Here is a 17,011-nt window from a genome sequence, read left to right as displayed (position 1 = left end):
TTCTGCCTCATCAACTTCTAATTTCTTTTCAAGACTTATCTGAATAACATTTTCTCCTATGCCTGCACTTCAAATTCTCTCCCAACCTCCACTCTGTTCTGGCAATGCTTCTACTAAGCGGCATTCATGCAACTCTCTTCCCCTAAAGATGGAGAAGTTCACCTTTAGAAAGGTTCCAAAAGACCCGCCTTATCCTAAAGGAGGCACTATTCATGACCCTCCTTTCTTTTTTTTTTTTAATTTTATTTATTTATTTATTATTTTTTTGGGGGGTACACCAAGTTCAATCATCTGTTTTTATACACATATCCCTGTATTCCCTCCCTTCCTTGACTCTCCCCCCCTCGAGTCCCCCCCCCCCCCAGTCCTCTAAGGCATCTTCCATCCTCGAGTTGGACTCCCTTTGTTATACAACAACTTCCCACTGGCTATCTATTTTACAGTTGGTACTATATATATGTCTGTGCTACTCTCTCGCTTCGTCTCAGCTTCCCCTTCACCCCCCGCCCCCTCCCAAACCTCGAGTCCTCCAGTCCATTCTCTGTATCTGCGTCCTTGTTCTTGTCACTGAGTTCATCAGTACCATTTTTAGATTCCATATATGTGAGTTAGCATACAATATTTGTCTTTCTCTTTCTGACTTACTTCACTCTGTATGACAGACTGCAGGTCTATCCACCTCATTACATATAGCTCCATCTCATCCCTTTTTATAGCTGAGTAATATCCCATTGTATATATATGCCACATCTTCTGTATCCATTCATTTGTTGATGGGCATTTAGGTTGTTTCCATGTCCTGGCTATTGTAAATAGTGCTGCAATAAACATTATGGTACAAGTTTCTTTTGGGATTATGGTTTTCTTTGGGTATATGCCCAGTAGTGAGATTACTGGATCATATGGTAGTTCTATTTGTAGTTTTTTAAGGAACCTCCAAATTGTTTTCCATAGTGGCTGTACCAACTTACATTCCCACCAACAGTGCAGGAGAGTTCCCTTTTCTCCACACCCTCTCCAACATTTGTTGTTTCCAGATTTTGTGATGATGGCCATTCTGATTGGTGTGAAGTGATACCTCATTGTGGCTTTGACTTGCATTTCTCTGATGATTAGTGATGTTGAGCAGCTTTTCATGTGTTTGTTGGCCATCTGTATCATGACCCTCCTTTCTTTAGGCCTGATGCTCACTAACATCTCCATCAAGTTCATGTTTTAGCAAGAGTTTTTCAAGGCCCTTCCTTCTAAACACATATAACTGCCCTATGCTCCAAGGGAAAGCCTTGTTGTATCTTCTGGAGTGTAACAGGGTTTTGATACTCTTTCCTCCCACTATACAAAAAGTTTCAAATGACATCATAAGCTTTATCTCCAGACTTCCTGAAATGTAGCAACTATAACTAGCTTCTCCACTTTCACACCAACAGCAGCTGGCAGGCAGTCTTGGTTATTCTACAGTGGAAAGGTTTTCAGCAACAATCAATGAAGAGCTTTGAAGTAGTACAAAGATGATGTTTATCACTCATCCTTTCCTCTTCTTTCCTATTTAGGGGGATTAGGATTGTTTTGGAGGAGGAACAACTATATTACAACCTGTGTCCAAGCAGCAGGGAACTTTCGTCCCTTACTTTTTTTTTTTCTTTTGGGCTGCCCTGTGTGGCTTGTGGGATCTTAGTTCCCCAACCAGGGATTGAACCCAGGCGCAGAACAGTGAAACCACCAAGTCCTAATCACTGGACCACCAGGGAATTCCTCTTTCCTTACTTTAAACAAACACTAACAAAAGCAAACTCTTAAAATGCACTGCCACACTCCTTGGCAACTTGTCCTCAACAAAATTCTTACGCAGCCACATCCATGAAGATATCTAAGGGACTGATAGGCCCTTGGGAAGAGAGCCTAGCAACAAAGGACACTACAGTGAGCAACAAAGGACACTACGGTGAGCAACAACATCCAAAATGGAAGTGGCAGCAAGTGACCTGGAGATCTAGGAACAGCCCTTCCTGGAATCAGCTTCAGTCTTTCTCTGTTAAAGAGAGAAAATTTTGCTTACAAGCCGATTCAAGGTAATCATCAAACAACAACAGAGAAAGAGAAATAGCAAAGGAACTTAATCGTTTTTAAAGAAAGACAAACTATTTCCTTTCATTTCTTCCCTCTTTCTCTACCCAGCAAAGATTTTTTCCAAAGATATTATTCAACTGTTTACTAAAAATCACAAACTAAAATTCCCATAGAGCTAATGAAACGTGTCCTCTGTGTCATACTGAATTTAAAAATGCCCAAAAGTTTTCCTTTGCACTTTGAAGAGACTTTCCAATACAAGCAGAGGACTAACTGCACCTTGCCAATTACTGTAATCTTACAATAAGCACATATTGCTGTGAATGACATTTAGTTCCACCTCAGTCTATTCCCCCATGACAGGCAGCAATGAACTCAAGGGTATGATGTCAGAATATAAAAAACCATTAAAGGCTGCTCCTAACAGATTCTTTTAAAATATGATCCTACACAGCTCTTCAAAAGAAGGACAATATGTTTTAATTCTGAGATGGATTTTACAATGCTTTGACCTCCTATCTAAAAGAAGTCTGGAGAAAGAAGTAACTGTGGTGGAGGGAGGGAGTGAAATGTGTCACTATGGTTATTAAAATCCATCAAGTTCATACTTCAGCCTTAGGATAACTGCAGCCAAAAAACTGACTTGCAAGTAATTATCACCACTATCTGCAATAAAAGTTAATTGGACATAATTGAACTAACGCCCTAGTCAGAGGGAAGCTGCAACTGGCGAAGAGCCCACTCCTCCTGCTCCTTCAATCTGCAGATGAAACTGCTAATGATAATTTGTGGACAAACAAGAAATTGCTCTCATGGCTTCCCCACTGCAAATCACTCAGCAATTCCAGCTAATGCCCAGGCATGTTGGGCCAAGAGAAAAATCATTAACCAATGCTTCCTTTGATAAAGATGAACTTTAACAATAACCAAACCCATTAAGGCTGAGAGTTGCTGAGAATTGTTAACTTTCCCCCGGATCCCCTAAGTAAAGCAATGCGGCCTGATCTCCACACCCTAGTACTATACACAAGACACGCCCTGTGCCACTAGCATGTGGTAGTAAGAAGAGACATTATGCAAGGTCAGGAGCTACTGTTACACAAATAATTTATCTTCTTGTAAGAGAATCCTGGGTAATCTCATTTTTAGACAGGGAAATGGCATTGTTGATCTGCTTCAATAGCAAAGATTAAATCGCTTCTGAATGGACTTTGGAGTTGATAGATTGCTACTGCCTGACTCATCTGCCTTCAATTCTGGACAAGAACTGTGCCCTTTCCCTGGAGTTAGTATCAGACTTTCTGTTTTTCAATTCTGTCTACAGCCCAAGGGACTAAGACTCCTAAGGGTATTACAGAGTCTTAGGTAGCCACTCTTACAGAAGGGGAAAATCGTGGTCTTTATATCTACGATGACCTGTAAAGTAGGCAGGAGGCAGTAACCTCCTGAGGTGACAGAAGATAAAAGAGAAAAACAAGTACAAAGTGCTACCTCTGCTTATTTTTTTCTTAGGTGGTCTGGGCTCTATCCTGGCAAGGAAGTGGCCAGAGAAATTACCAACGCAATTAGAACCTTTCCCAAGGAAGCAGATGGACCACCTGTCCATTTGGTACACTTTTCAATAAGTTATTTTAGAAGGTTGCAGTCTACTTCCTCTAGTCATCAAAATACAACATTTTCAGATGTGAAATATGGAAAAGCCTAAGAATAGCTCAGCCAGGATGTAAAAAAGAGAGGGATCTAGAAACTGTAATATGGATAGTAAAGTGAAACAGGAGTTTAACCTGAAAAAGAGGGCACTTAGTAGGAACATCATTCATTTATTCATTTATTCATTCACAGCACACCTATGACGCACCAGGCACTATGGCAGCAGTAGTACTATGTATTAGGGTGACAGATACAGTAGATAAAATCCTTGACAAGATATGTGATTGATGTGATCATTTCACAATATATATAAATATCAAATCATTATGCTGTACACCTGAAACTAATATAATATTGTATATCAATTATACCTCAGGAAAGGAAGTAGGGAAGGAAGGAAGGAAGGAAAACAGTTGCTTGAAAACCCAAATAATGAAAAAAATACTTCCAGGAAACGAGAAAGATGGGAGAAAACAACATGGGTCATTTAAGGCTGAGTAAGAATTTACCAGATTGAGACAGGTAGGCCACTCTAGACAGAGAAAACTAGCATAATGAAAGGCATGCAGTTGTAAAACTAAATGGCATATTTAGGGAACTACAAGTGGTCTGATACGGAGAGGACAGTGTTGAATGTATGGGTTAAACCTGGAGATGAACCTTATGTGTTAAATTATGAAGAGTCTTATATTTCATAGTAGAGGGACAGAATAGCAGATTAAAAATAAGTCAGCAGAAAAGTAGCCCTGACATTTTATAGACTAATTGTGATTATCAAATGAGATTATATTTATAAAGTCTTAGTACAGTACCTATGCTCAATGATGGTGGTTATAACTATTATTAGCTAATGTCAGACTTTATCCTAAAGCCATGGGAGATAGGAACAGGTTTTAAGGAGAGTAACAATTTGAGATATCTATTTTAAATAAATCTGCTGGAAGTGTGAAAGACAAATGGGAGACCGCAGACATCGTTTAAGTGGCTATAGTGATTTTGATGTGAGAGATGATAAAGATCTCAAATAAAGGAGTCCTAAGTGTGCTGTCATACAAAGGAGGGAGCAGCTGTATCTCTGAGCTCCAGAGATCAAAAACAGGTTAATAAATTAAAGTCTGAAGAAAGGCAATTTTAGGTGAACATAAACAATAAGCTAAGCTTGTTCAACAGTGGCACAACACCAGAAATGCTGAAGCAAAACCAATGACCCATTCGTTAAGAATGACAGAAAAGTTATGTTCAGTAGCTAAGAATCTGTACTAGATGACCACTAAATCCAATTTCCAGATTCCAAGATTCTAAATCACTGACAGAGGTGGTTTTGTAAAATCAGTAACAACTGCTTACATTTGTAGAGAGGTTTACAATTTTCAGAGTGCTTTCACATTGATTCTCTAACCCGATTTTCTCAGATGCCCTCTGATTTAGTCTGGGCAGGTATCATTAATGCCATTTTCACAGATAAAGAAACTAGGAAAAGCTAGAAAGTGCCTGGACTACAACCAGGTTTTCTGATTCCTGGCTCTGTGCTCTTTCCATTCTCACCATTGCCTCCAACATGGTGCCAGTGTTGAAAATCCGTTCTGAGAAACCATCCCTCTTTGGTCACCTGTTTCAGCTTTTATTCTCAAAATCAGTATATTCGTCTGCAAGTTTTATTTTCACTGCTCAGAAGTTTCAGCCTATTCCTTTGCCCTCTTGGAGGTGATAAGAGCTAGTCATCTACCTTTAAACAATGTTCCTTCATATTTACATACTATAAAATGTCTGTCATTTCTCTAACCTAGGATAATCCCAATTCCTTGAGTTTTTTCACATAAATATTATTTCCCTTAAAGTAGTTGAGTAATCTGATCCCTAATTTAGTACTAGCTCCAGGAAGATAATATTCTCTTCCCATCACTCCAATTCTAATCCCCAGATTTCTATTCTATTAAAGAGTACCTCCTCCAATTAATTCATACCAACATTTACTGAGTACCTACTATGTAGCAAGGCACTGCTCCAGGAGCTAGGGACTCAGCAATGAACAAAACAGACAAAACTCCTATCTTCATGGTGCTTCCACTTGTACATGAGGTAGAGTGCGAGGGTCAGATAAACATAATGAATAGGTAAGTGGCACAGACTATTAGAAAGTGATAAATGCTATGAAAAAAACAAATGAAGCAGTGTAAGGAAATGAGGAGGACTGGATGGGGCAGCAGCTTTAAATAGCATAGTCAGAGTGTGGTCCTCACTGAGAAACTGTAGTTTCTCCATGCTTTACCTTCTAGTTTCAGTGCAAGGCAGCAGTACATCTTTTAATTACATAAGAGATTTTTTTTTAGCAATTAAACTATAACTAAAATAGTTTCTTCCCCCCTCTTATTTCAAGTTTAACTCTTATGCACTTGCACATTTAATAAAAAAACAACTTATCAACTTGTTTTGAAGAGTAAAATTTTGTTTCTATAATGCTGAAATCCTCTTCAAGAAATAATGCAACAAAGTAATGCAAGCCCACCAGCACAGGCACAAAGTCTGCCACTGGATGCAACCGTGACTTTAAAAAAGACAAGCATTTCCCTGGCTGAGCAATGGAACTTTCTTAACTAGTTGTGAGGAGCTGTAAGATAAACAGGTATGGACAGACAGGGAGCAAGTTAGCAGAAACAGAATTTGAGAGAGCTACAAAATTGGCATGCAGGCTGAAGTGGCATCAGCCTCTCACTTCTAGGTGCATTAAAAAACAATCTCCCCAGAACATACTATGAATGATAAGAATGATACTTTTCAGTTGGGACATTTGTTCAGCTTGGAGAAAAGGCAAAAATTAAAATACAGCTTGCTGAAAAAGCAACTTGTTCCAACTTAATTTTGCCACAGTCTATGGAAATAGGCAAAGCACTTTTCTTAAAAGGAAAAGTTCCTTTCATCTCTCTGGAGAAATGTTCCAACACACTATCACACTCCAATCATACCATACCTCACAGGGATTGAATGAAGTCTAAGTACTAAAATCCTCAGTAAAGCACTTTAGTGAATGCACAGTAACACCTGGCAGGACAGGTCAGAACCAAGATATGAATTCTTCATTAATCCACTGGTCCCACTTTCTGTTGAATGAAAGAGGTTCTGGGAGAATAAGATAAGCAAAAGCCAAACCAGTACCTTCACAGCTACAAAATTAATGTCTTTATAATACTAAAACCACTTCCAGCTGAATAGCTGGTGATACAGAAGGCCCATTCAGGAACCCAGGTAATGTGACTTTTCCACTGATATACTGTGACCTGGAATGAGCTGCCTTTAACTTCTCATGGTCTTGATACCCCTTTCCTTTTAAAAGAAAGTCCTATACTTTACACAGTAAGTGATAAATGAAATGCCAATGGAAGAAATACTTTAGCTTTTGGAAGGAAAGAAAAAAATTAGATTGTGACTAATAATGCTTATGATTCTCCTCTGAAGCAACAGGGATGCTGTGTAAATCACTTCAATTCTGCAAGTGGCATAAAATCTGATTTTCACTCAGATCAGCAACTGATCCTCAAAACCACTTTGCTGAGTGCCAAGAATTAGCGATTGGTTATGAAACCTTGCCTTTTAAATGTGCTGTAATATTCAGTTTATCTTCCACTAAAAAAAGAGAAAGAGAGAGATAGAGAGAAATGGCATTTTCCCACCAAACAGCACTTAAAGAAACACTCAGTTTTGCATTTATAATTTATATACTTCTTTGATGACAACCTGATGTGTAAATGGATTTCATTTCAGCCAACAGCTCCCATCATTAGAGTACACAGAGCCCAGTGTTAGAAGAGGGATTTACTTTGGTAATAGTTCTTCTTTGGCTTGGCTATTTACAGCTTGCCCACATATGATGAATGATTTGCATATCTGTGGGCAAGAAGACACCAACAAAGAAAACACGCCAGTGTCAAGAGGTAGTTTATGATTTACTTGGAAAATCTCAGTTCTCACTAGGAAATCAGTATAATTAGGGCTTATAACAAGGGTCAAGCCTTAAAATATCAAAAAACTGTCTCAAGGATACAAAACTGAGCTGAACTTTTCTAGGTTCTGTATTGAGCTATACACTACTTTTGATGATTAAGAAACTGAATGTAAACCAAGCTGGTGGCAATCTCACCTACTTGTCTCTTGAATGACCAGAAAAAGAAACGAAATTTTAATGTATGTTCAGCTGGAAAATAGCAGTTAAAAAGCAGAGAAAGTTAAAGCTATTGCTTAAAAATGTGGCCTAGGAATATTTTTGGATTTTACTTGTCTATACTTTGCCTGCTTGCCCTTCTGCATGAATAATCAAGAACTGACTGTATTCTCTGATCAGGAATAAACCCTTAACTAGAGTTCTGCCTGTATGTTGGTAAAGATGCCTCCTGCCCTTTTCAGCTAGGCTTAGATGTAACAAACTCAGCCTATGACTAAATTTGATCTAATCAGCCCAGTGCCACCACCATCCCTCCCCCCTGGGATCCATCAGCACCAATTATAATAAAACTTCAATTTGGCCTCTCCTTTACATCTCTTTTATTCCTCCAACACCTCATCTTGAACCTTCCTCCCCCTTGGTCTTTGGATTCTCTTCACAATAGAGAAACAAAAACAGCTTCTTAAGGTAGAGATAGGAAAACTTCAATCATTTCAAATAGGGACCCTGAAAGTTCTTGGAGAAAAGAATTAAACATATTAGAAATTTGGAGAAGGGACGAATTCAGAGACCTTGGCTCTGGGTCTGGCTTCACTATCAAATCACTTTCTAAGTTATTTAGACATTCTTGAGGCATTAGTTTTCCCTACCTCGGAGAAACGCTGAGACCACTAAGAGACTGCCTATTTAATTCACTGGATGAAAACTAATCCAAAAGTAAAAATATTTATGTTAATACTGGAAATGATTCCTGGGCTGAAGGAATTCTTGTCTTAACCTTTTGTGAGTTGTTATATATTATACCCTACAACCCCATATTTAATTTCCAGGTACAGTATGTACTCAAGGTACCAAATAATTCCTTTAAGCCAGGCTCAGGTTCTCTCTTCTATTACTATATATATTTACAGACAACGAAATCTCTAAGCAAAATTCTAAGATATGGACAAACAAAAGGACTGTCCAGGGCTTCCTAGGTGGCGCAGTGGTTAAGAATCCGCCTGCCAATGCAGGGGACACAGGTTCGATCCCTGCTCCAGGAAGATCCCACATGCCACGGAGCAACTAAGCCCGTGTGCCAAAAAAACAAAATAAAAGTCAGAAAGGACTGTCCAGTATTCATAACATGCTAACACAGAGAACAAAGTTGGGGGAGAGAGCAAAGGCCTGGATTCTAAGAAACAGATGAGCTATTTGGGTGTTTGGCTTAAACAAACAGAACAAAAACAAAAAGATGGATTAATAGTTTATATCTAAAAGGCAACTATATTTTGAATGGCTCTAACAATCCCATAATAAGTGCAGTATCAAACAGGGCCAGGGTAATTAATTCAGTGGACTCTTCCCCTTTCACTGCCAGATTGAACAGCTCTGAGGATAATCTCCTTCACTCTCCCAGGGCTCAGTTGGAAGATTCATTATTTATGCCCTCAATTGTTTACTCTGTCCTATTTTTCCATCCATCCAGGCCCAAGGGCAGTGTTATCACTGGCCTGTTTCCAAAATGAATGTATTAGTTCCCTGCCTTACTAGGTACAAACCCAAAGATAATCAAACAGTGGTATCTTAACACTGGAGAGCAACTGCATCCCACCACTTGATCCAGGAGAGAAGTTAATGACAATGCTGGCCCAGGTTACCAAAAGCTAAATCATTTTAGATGGACGAAATGAGACACACAAGTTATCCTAGTCTTTTTTTCTTTTTTTTTAACCACTGAGCAATATATATGCACATCCAACAGGATTCTGAAAGGGCAATATCATTAGAAAGACAGCTCTGGCCCTCACCAAGAGCAGACCTGTAAACTATTGAGGATTAAACTGATTGAGATGCACTTTGCCTAGCAACCATTCATTAGGAAGAGTTCAGTAACGCACCAGCAATCAATTCCATGTCCTTATCTAAGCCATAACAGATAACAGACTTCACCAAGTCCTCTACCCTCTGGATTCAGACAGCAAACAACTTCTTCAAAAGATTCAGCTTCCAAGAGTCAACCTTTGGGGGAGGGGGTTGTGCTTAAATACACAAAATATTGTCTCAGACACCTGACTGACAAAGCTGAATAGCTAAAAACTACCACCAGCTACATCTCCATATGAATGCATTCATTGTCTCCAAATAAGTCTCTCACATTGCAGCATTCCCAGGTCTTTTTGCCTCTAATATCTTCTCACCTTGAGCAAGCTTTTCCCAATTCCAAACCTGACAATACTCAAGCTGATTATCGGGAGAATCAAACAACACCAAGGGTCCAATCTTTTCCTTTACCTTCTCAAGGGGACCATTTTATACTTCTGATGCGAATGGGGGATTGGGCTTGAGTCTCCCTTTAGAGAGAACATAGGGCCCATTTTCTTAACACATTCTAAGCTGTGACTCACAGAAATAAGCAGGATGGATAAAAACAGACTGCTAAAGAAAAATCAGCAAACTGAACATCAGCAGCACCATGTCCCCTCAACCTAAGAGATTATGGGAAGTCATGGCTTCATATAATTGTTTCCTTGCAGAGGACCAAATCTGAATTTCCATCCCCCTTAAATGATACTTGGAGATCAGTATAGATACACACCTATGATTAGTTCTATACACAGACTTTTGTCTCCTGGGGAAAATTCTTTGGGGAAATCACCACACTGTGCAAAATACAGATTACACAAATCTGTCAAGAAAATAGAAATATAAAAACATTAAGTGAGCGAAGTGTAATGTAACTTTATAAAGCTCTATTAACTGCTCACTCATGAGTAGACAAAGAAAAAAACACCTAGATATCAAACAGGACAACTGGGTTTTTGGTAGAAGCAAGTTGAAGTGGCATATGGTTTAACACGGCCTTCAAGTGGATTTTGTCACTTCCTCAGCTTACTATATAGTTTAGACATCAAAGTGCACTTCATTTTATACACTAGCTAGCCCTCAAAGCTTCAAAGTGATTTTTAACAGTAATAAGCTGGGTAAGACAACATCTGGGGGATTCTCTTTGCCTTTCAATTTAAACATGATTCATGGAGTCTTAAGGGATAAATGGGTAAGAAACTAAAACCCCAAAATGTAACAAAGGTTTAATGTGAATCTACTTTTTTTGCACAATTCTATACTAAGACTACTTGTGACTAAAATATATATGTGTGGGTGTGTGTGTGTATGTATATATATATATATATATATATATATATATATATATATATGTAAAAGTTTCCTGATCCCTAGTAAGTTTTCACAACTGAGATGTTTTCCTACCCCAACATTCCTAGTTTTTATAATATTTTCTTTTACCCCAAACTGCTCCTTATTGATTAGAGATAAAATAAATAAATGCAAAGAAAAGATAATTATCCAGCTTAAACTGTAAAACAGCTCCAGCATACCAATTCTGTCTTCAAAACTGAACTCCAGTTAGAACAATTTCTGGAAACTGAACCTGGGTTACAAGAATGAACTCTCAATAATTTCAATTAATATTTACCAAAGTGCTGCCAAAAAACTGATATTCATCCCTTCCGGCATTCTAACTCTTTGCTAATCAACATTAAGATAAATCTGGTCCAAACGCTTTTGGTGAAAATGCCCAGTTAAAGCAAGTTTACCATGACCACTGCCACTCAAAACACACACACACACACACACACACACACACACACACACACACACACATCCTTTGTTTCTATCATAAATTTTGGGTTTTCTACCTTCTATTGATAACTTTCCTCTCAATTAAAAACCTATAAAGAGGTTCCTGATTTTGGCTGACGATGAGCTCTGTCCTTGAGAAAGAAGGGATCCATACACTGTAGAAGCAAAGGAACTCAAGACTATTTAAATATAAATTGTAATGATAAAGCCACCCGAATTCATTGGGGGGGAGCACTTTAAAAAAATCAACTAAAATCTAAAATTCATCTGGATTTGTTTAAAGTTTGGTTTTTGATGACAGACATTAATCCCTCTGAGAGCCCATGAATGCGAAATACACAGATGGAGAAAAAGATACGACTTTTAATTTTAAGTTTCAGTAAGGGCAAGGTAAGTTTGCTTTCTTTAGCTAGGTTTCCCCAACAGGGCTGAGTGCTACACAAAGCCGGTGACACTCTACTTGGGGAGAGACTTTAGAAGAGTTAATCGCTAACAACTATCAGGATTTCCTTTAACCACTATCTGATGGGGGCTGATCCCTCTTTCCACTTGCACCTCCTTCCTTCTCAGGTTGTTTTTGCTGATTAAGGCAGTCCCAAGTAGGAAAATGGTGAAGGCAGCCTTAATGGACACTGATGCAGAACAGTTCCAAAAACCCACTCCTATCCTAGCTTGCCCCCCCCGCCCCCGGTTTACTGCATCAGATGCCACACAAGAAAGGGCTCCTCTTTTCTGCTCCGTTCATTTTGCTACGCGACCGACATCGACACATCAGTAAAAAGAGATGAGAGCCCTGAATCTCTTTACCCTGCTGCAGGGGTGAGATGAAGGGAGGGAAAGAAGAATGAAAGGTAAAATTAGAAAATCAAAATAAACTGATTAGATGTGGAGCTCTTACTTCCCATTCCATTTCCCCTTTTCTCACAAGGTTAAGTCGGCTAAAGTCGGGGTTGGTTAGAAAAAGCACACACACCTTGAACCCTGGAAGGGAGGTGAGGTTCGCTCCGCAGCGCTCGGTGGGGCTCCGGGCTCCGCCCCGCCCGCCTGGGGCAGCTCAGCCCTCCTCGCCCGAGCCCCGGGAGGATGGAAGAGAAGGGGTTTCTAGCGTCTTGGCAGGGGGAGGGGGAGGCGGCTGCTCCGGGTGCCAGGCTCTCTGAGCGCAGCACTCCGCGGCGCGCCGACACCCCCTCCCCCAGCCGGCTGCCGCTCGCTCCCCTCCGCCGCCGGAAGCCAGCCCCGCCCCCTCAACTGCATCCCGGCCCTCCGCGAGCCCCTCCAGTCCGCAGAGCCAATGGCGAGCCAGGGAGCCAGCAGAGCGACTCACCAAACAGCCAACTGGGGAGGCCCACTGGGAGGTCAGCCGCCCGGGATAGGCCAGCTACCCGCGGCCCCGGCCCCGGCACGACTCCTCTTTGTTAGAGCTGCCCCCATCTCCCCAGGCCCCCACCCCAAAGCCGGCATCCCGCCTGGGCCAGGTGATGCCGCACCCCTCCTCCCGCTCCCCCCGCTCCCCCGCCCACACCCTGCCTGGGTACTCGGAGTGACCCCCATCCAGGCAGTACCTCCCAGAGTACCTCAGACTTCCACAGCAATAGCCATCCGGAGACACCCGACAGTAGAAGATGCCCCCCAGGCCTCTCTGCCTCGCCCTTCTTTTCCCAGACTAATCAGCTGCACTCCCTCATAACCGTGCATAGATTTAGGTTTGCATATTAGATCAGCTGCACATATCAATCCACCCTGTCTGAAACTCCTGTTTCCAGTGACGCAGAAACTAAGGGGAGCGGGGGGGCGCGCACTGCGAACGTATTTATCTGGAAGTTGGTGCTCTGGGAGAAGGAATATATCAAATCATATGCAATAAACAAACACCATACACACACATACACACAGCTGCAACCAACCCAGCTAAGATACAAGTCATCTACATCCAATTAAAACCAAGCTAACCACTCCCTTAGCAGGTTTCAGTACAATTAGGAAATAAACATCTAAGTCTTGTTCAAGCCATATACCTAATATTAGAAAAAACTCTCAGCAGCCGCCAGGCCTCTGCATAACTGGCAGGTTGCATCAACACTTCAATCACTAATGTCAATGTTAAGGACCTAATACTGCTGGGATGGAATATGCTAAAAATAGTAGAATATTTTCTTGGGTATAGTCGTGAAGCAGTAGGAGGGGTTCATTTAAGAAAAACAAAGTGGGGATGCAGAAGGCAAGTTATTACCTACACTGTCATTTTTTTTAAGCTCTTTATTGGAATATAATTGCTTTACACTCGTACCAGCTTTTGAGGTACACCAAAGTCAATCAGCTGTATTTATACATATATCCCCATATCCCCTCCCTCCGGCGACTCCCTCCGCCCTCCCTGTCCTGACCCTCTAAAGCATCATCGAGTTGATCTCCCTTTGTTATACAGCAACTTCCCACTAGCTACCTATTTTACAGTTGGTAGTGTATATATGTCTATGCTACTCTCTCACTTCGTCCCAGCTTCCCCTTCACCCCCGCCCCCTCAACTCCATGTCCTCCAGTCCATTCTCTGCATCTGCATCCTTATTCTTGCCCTGTCACTGGGTTCATCAGTACCACTTTTTTTTTAAGATTCCGTATATATGAATTAGCATACAATATTTGTTTTTCTCTTTCTGGCTTACTTCACTCTGTATGACAGGCTCTAGGTCTATCCACCTCATTACATATAGCTCCATTTCATTCCTTTTTATGGCTGAGTAATATTCCATTGTATATATATGCCACATCTTCTTTATCCATTCATCTGCTGATGGGCATTTAGGTTGCTTCCATGTCCTGGCTATTGTAAACAGTGCTGTAATGAACATTATGGTACATGTTTCTGGATTATGGTTTTCTCTGGGTACACTGTCATTTCTGTCCAAAAAGTTCTCACAACTAATGTTAAGTGTCTACATCACACTCTACATTCACACTTAGTTCCCAAGTGCTAATACAATTTTATTTTTTAATATTTTTATTTATTTCTATTCTATTTTATTTATTTGTTTTGGCTGCACTGGGTCTTCGTTGCTGCACATGGGCTTCCTCTAGTTGTGGCAAGCAGGGGCTACTCTTCATTGAGGTGTGGGGGCTACTCTTCATTGGGGTACACAGGCTTCTCAGAGCAGTGCCTTCTCCTGTGGCGCAGCACAGACTCTAGGTGCGGGGCAGGGGGGGAGGGGGCCTTCAGTAGTTGCAGTTCACAGGCTCAGTGTTGAGGCTCATGCGCTCTAGAGCACAGGCTCAGTAGTTGTGGCACACGGGCTTAGCTGCTCTGTGGCATGTGGGATCTTCCCCGGCCAGGGATGGAACCCGTGTTCACTGCATTGGCAGGCGGATTCTTAACCACTGCACCACGAGGGAAGTCCCTACAGTTTTTAAAAAAAAACAAAACACTTTAAAATTAAGTAGCCTTTTCTTATGTGGAGCTCAAAGCATTTCATATGTATATAACCTCAGCGTTCTGGAAATGGAAAAGGAGTTGTATGACATGACCATTTAAAAGCCAGCTCTGTTTTCTAACCCAAATTAAAAGTCTTGGGCTTAAACAGATTTATGGGGGAACTTCAGTGGTATCTCAAAGACTTGGTTCCAGATAAAAAGAACCAAACGCAAAAAAATTTTTTATTTTAAATACTGCCCACAAAAGTCTCCCAGATTAGCTAATGAGTCCATTCCCTTCCCAAATACACCTGACCTAAACAAAAATTCTCGAAAGCACAAAAGCAGTTACAACTCTCCATATCATTTAGCAATTATCTGGCATTTTCCATATTAAAATAACTAAACAATACTTCAAGAAACTACTATTTAAAATAGCTGACCTAAAAGCTACTCCTGATGTCTAAGGCAAACATCTCTGTCAATACTTTCCTTCAACTTCTAGCCTTCTTGAAAAAGGCAATTTTTCTCTCTTTAAGGATTAAATAGAAACTAAAATTTAGGGAATTCCCTGGCAGTCCAATGGTTAGGATTCCATGGTCTCATTGCCCAGAGCCTGGGTTCAATCCCTGGTTGGAGAACTGAGATCCCACAAGCAGCCTAAAAAAAAAAAAAAACAAAAAAAACAAAAAAAAAAAAACAGAGAGAGAGAGAGATCCTTTCAAGATCACTCATGAGCCAATTAATTTGCCAAGACATCAAAAACAAACAAACATACCAGCCTCACCATTATTATCACAAATGTTCTTGACAAATGGATAATTCAGACAAAACTTCTAATATCCTCTTCTAAAATATACATGAGGAATTCAGGGCATTTCAAATACCTTAACTGAAATTAAAAAATCAAATTTATCTTCCCAAAGGTATCTTCTACACAGTCCAAGAAAACAGAAAGGAATTACAACTGTTTAATACAAGATCACAGGGGAAGCCCAAAACACTTCCTCCTAAAGAGGAATTCAAGTCCAATTTCTTTTCATGCCCCTCAAATGTACTCTATCTTATTACCAGTACCCTAACAGACACCCTTACCATGCCTGTGAGGGTAACTGTAATTTCTTTCCAGTCTCCCTCATTCCACATACTACTGCTTTCATCCACTTGCTCTTCTCCTTAAGAACTATAGAAGCAGTTCAATTTATTGCACGTTTACTAGGTGCAAGGCCATGTGCAAGGGGAAAAAAAAATATATATATGCATATACACACACATAAAATAGATAAATAACAAGGACTTACTGTATAGCACAGGGAACTATATTCAATATATTATAATAACCTATAATGGAAAAGAATAAATATATATATATATGAATCACTTTGCTGTACATCTGAAATTAGCATATCGTAAGTCAACTATACCTCAATTAAAAAAAAGAATATACATAATAAATAATGATTTTATCACCATGATAAACCTATGAAATAGATATCTCCCCCATATTTACAGATGAAGAAACTGCGGTCCAGAGAGGCTGAACAATGTGCACTAGGTCACATAGGTGATAAATGGAAAAGTCAATGTTAGAAGTTGAGTCTTCTTGGTTCCAAATCTAATACTCCTATCCACTAAACTCTACTGTGCCTCTCTGGTGCCTATGCCATCCAACGAAGCTTCCACTCTATGGCTATTGTATGTTCCACAATCTGGTACTATTCTATGTTATCAAACTTACTGCGCAACTTTCCTCAGCAGTTTACCCCCATAGCAGACAGACCGATCTGCTTGTTCGCTGTCTGTGTATCTTCCATTTCTACTTTCTTGCCATGACGTGTACTGTTATAACCATTCCATTCAAATCCTACCCATTCTTCAAGGCTCAGCTCAAATTCCACCTCCCCTATGGAGCCTTCTTTAATGTTTCCTTTTCTGAATCACTACTACACAATTTAGTACTTAATTGTTCTGTTGTCTAATGTGTGATTTGTCTTCCTAATTTAGACTGTAAGTCAAAGCTTGTATTACGCTTGTCTTTGTATTTTCTCCTTTCCCAATTGTGCATAGTAAATCATACATAGTAAAGGCCTC

General features: G+C 40.3%; 1 protein-coding gene across 2 annotated transcripts in view; it reads right to left on the bottom strand.

The window, feature by feature from the left end:
- The window catches only part of FAM222B (family with sequence similarity 222 member B), a 62,193-nt gene that overhangs the window by 23,890 nt on the left and 21,292 nt on the right, over positions 1–17,011 (bottom strand). Inside the window, exon 1 of one of the 2 annotated variants that reach the window (XM_057715031.1) lies at positions 12,489–12,845. The exons of the other annotated variant lie outside the window; for it this stretch is intronic. The gene's annotated coding sequence lies outside the window, so the exon portion shown is untranslated. Of the gene's footprint in view, positions 1–12,488; positions 12,846–17,011 lie in introns of those variants that run through there. 2 annotated transcript variants of the gene reach the window in all.

This window comes from Hippopotamus amphibius, chromosome 17, assembly GCF_030028045.1.
Source record: "Hippopotamus amphibius kiboko isolate mHipAmp2 chromosome 17, mHipAmp2.hap2, whole genome shotgun sequence".
NCBI classification, from domain to species: Eukaryota; Metazoa; Chordata; class Mammalia; order Artiodactyla; family Hippopotamidae; genus Hippopotamus; species Hippopotamus amphibius.
Note: the sequence above shows the minus strand (reverse complement) of the source record. Positions and strands in the feature narration are given on the sequence as shown.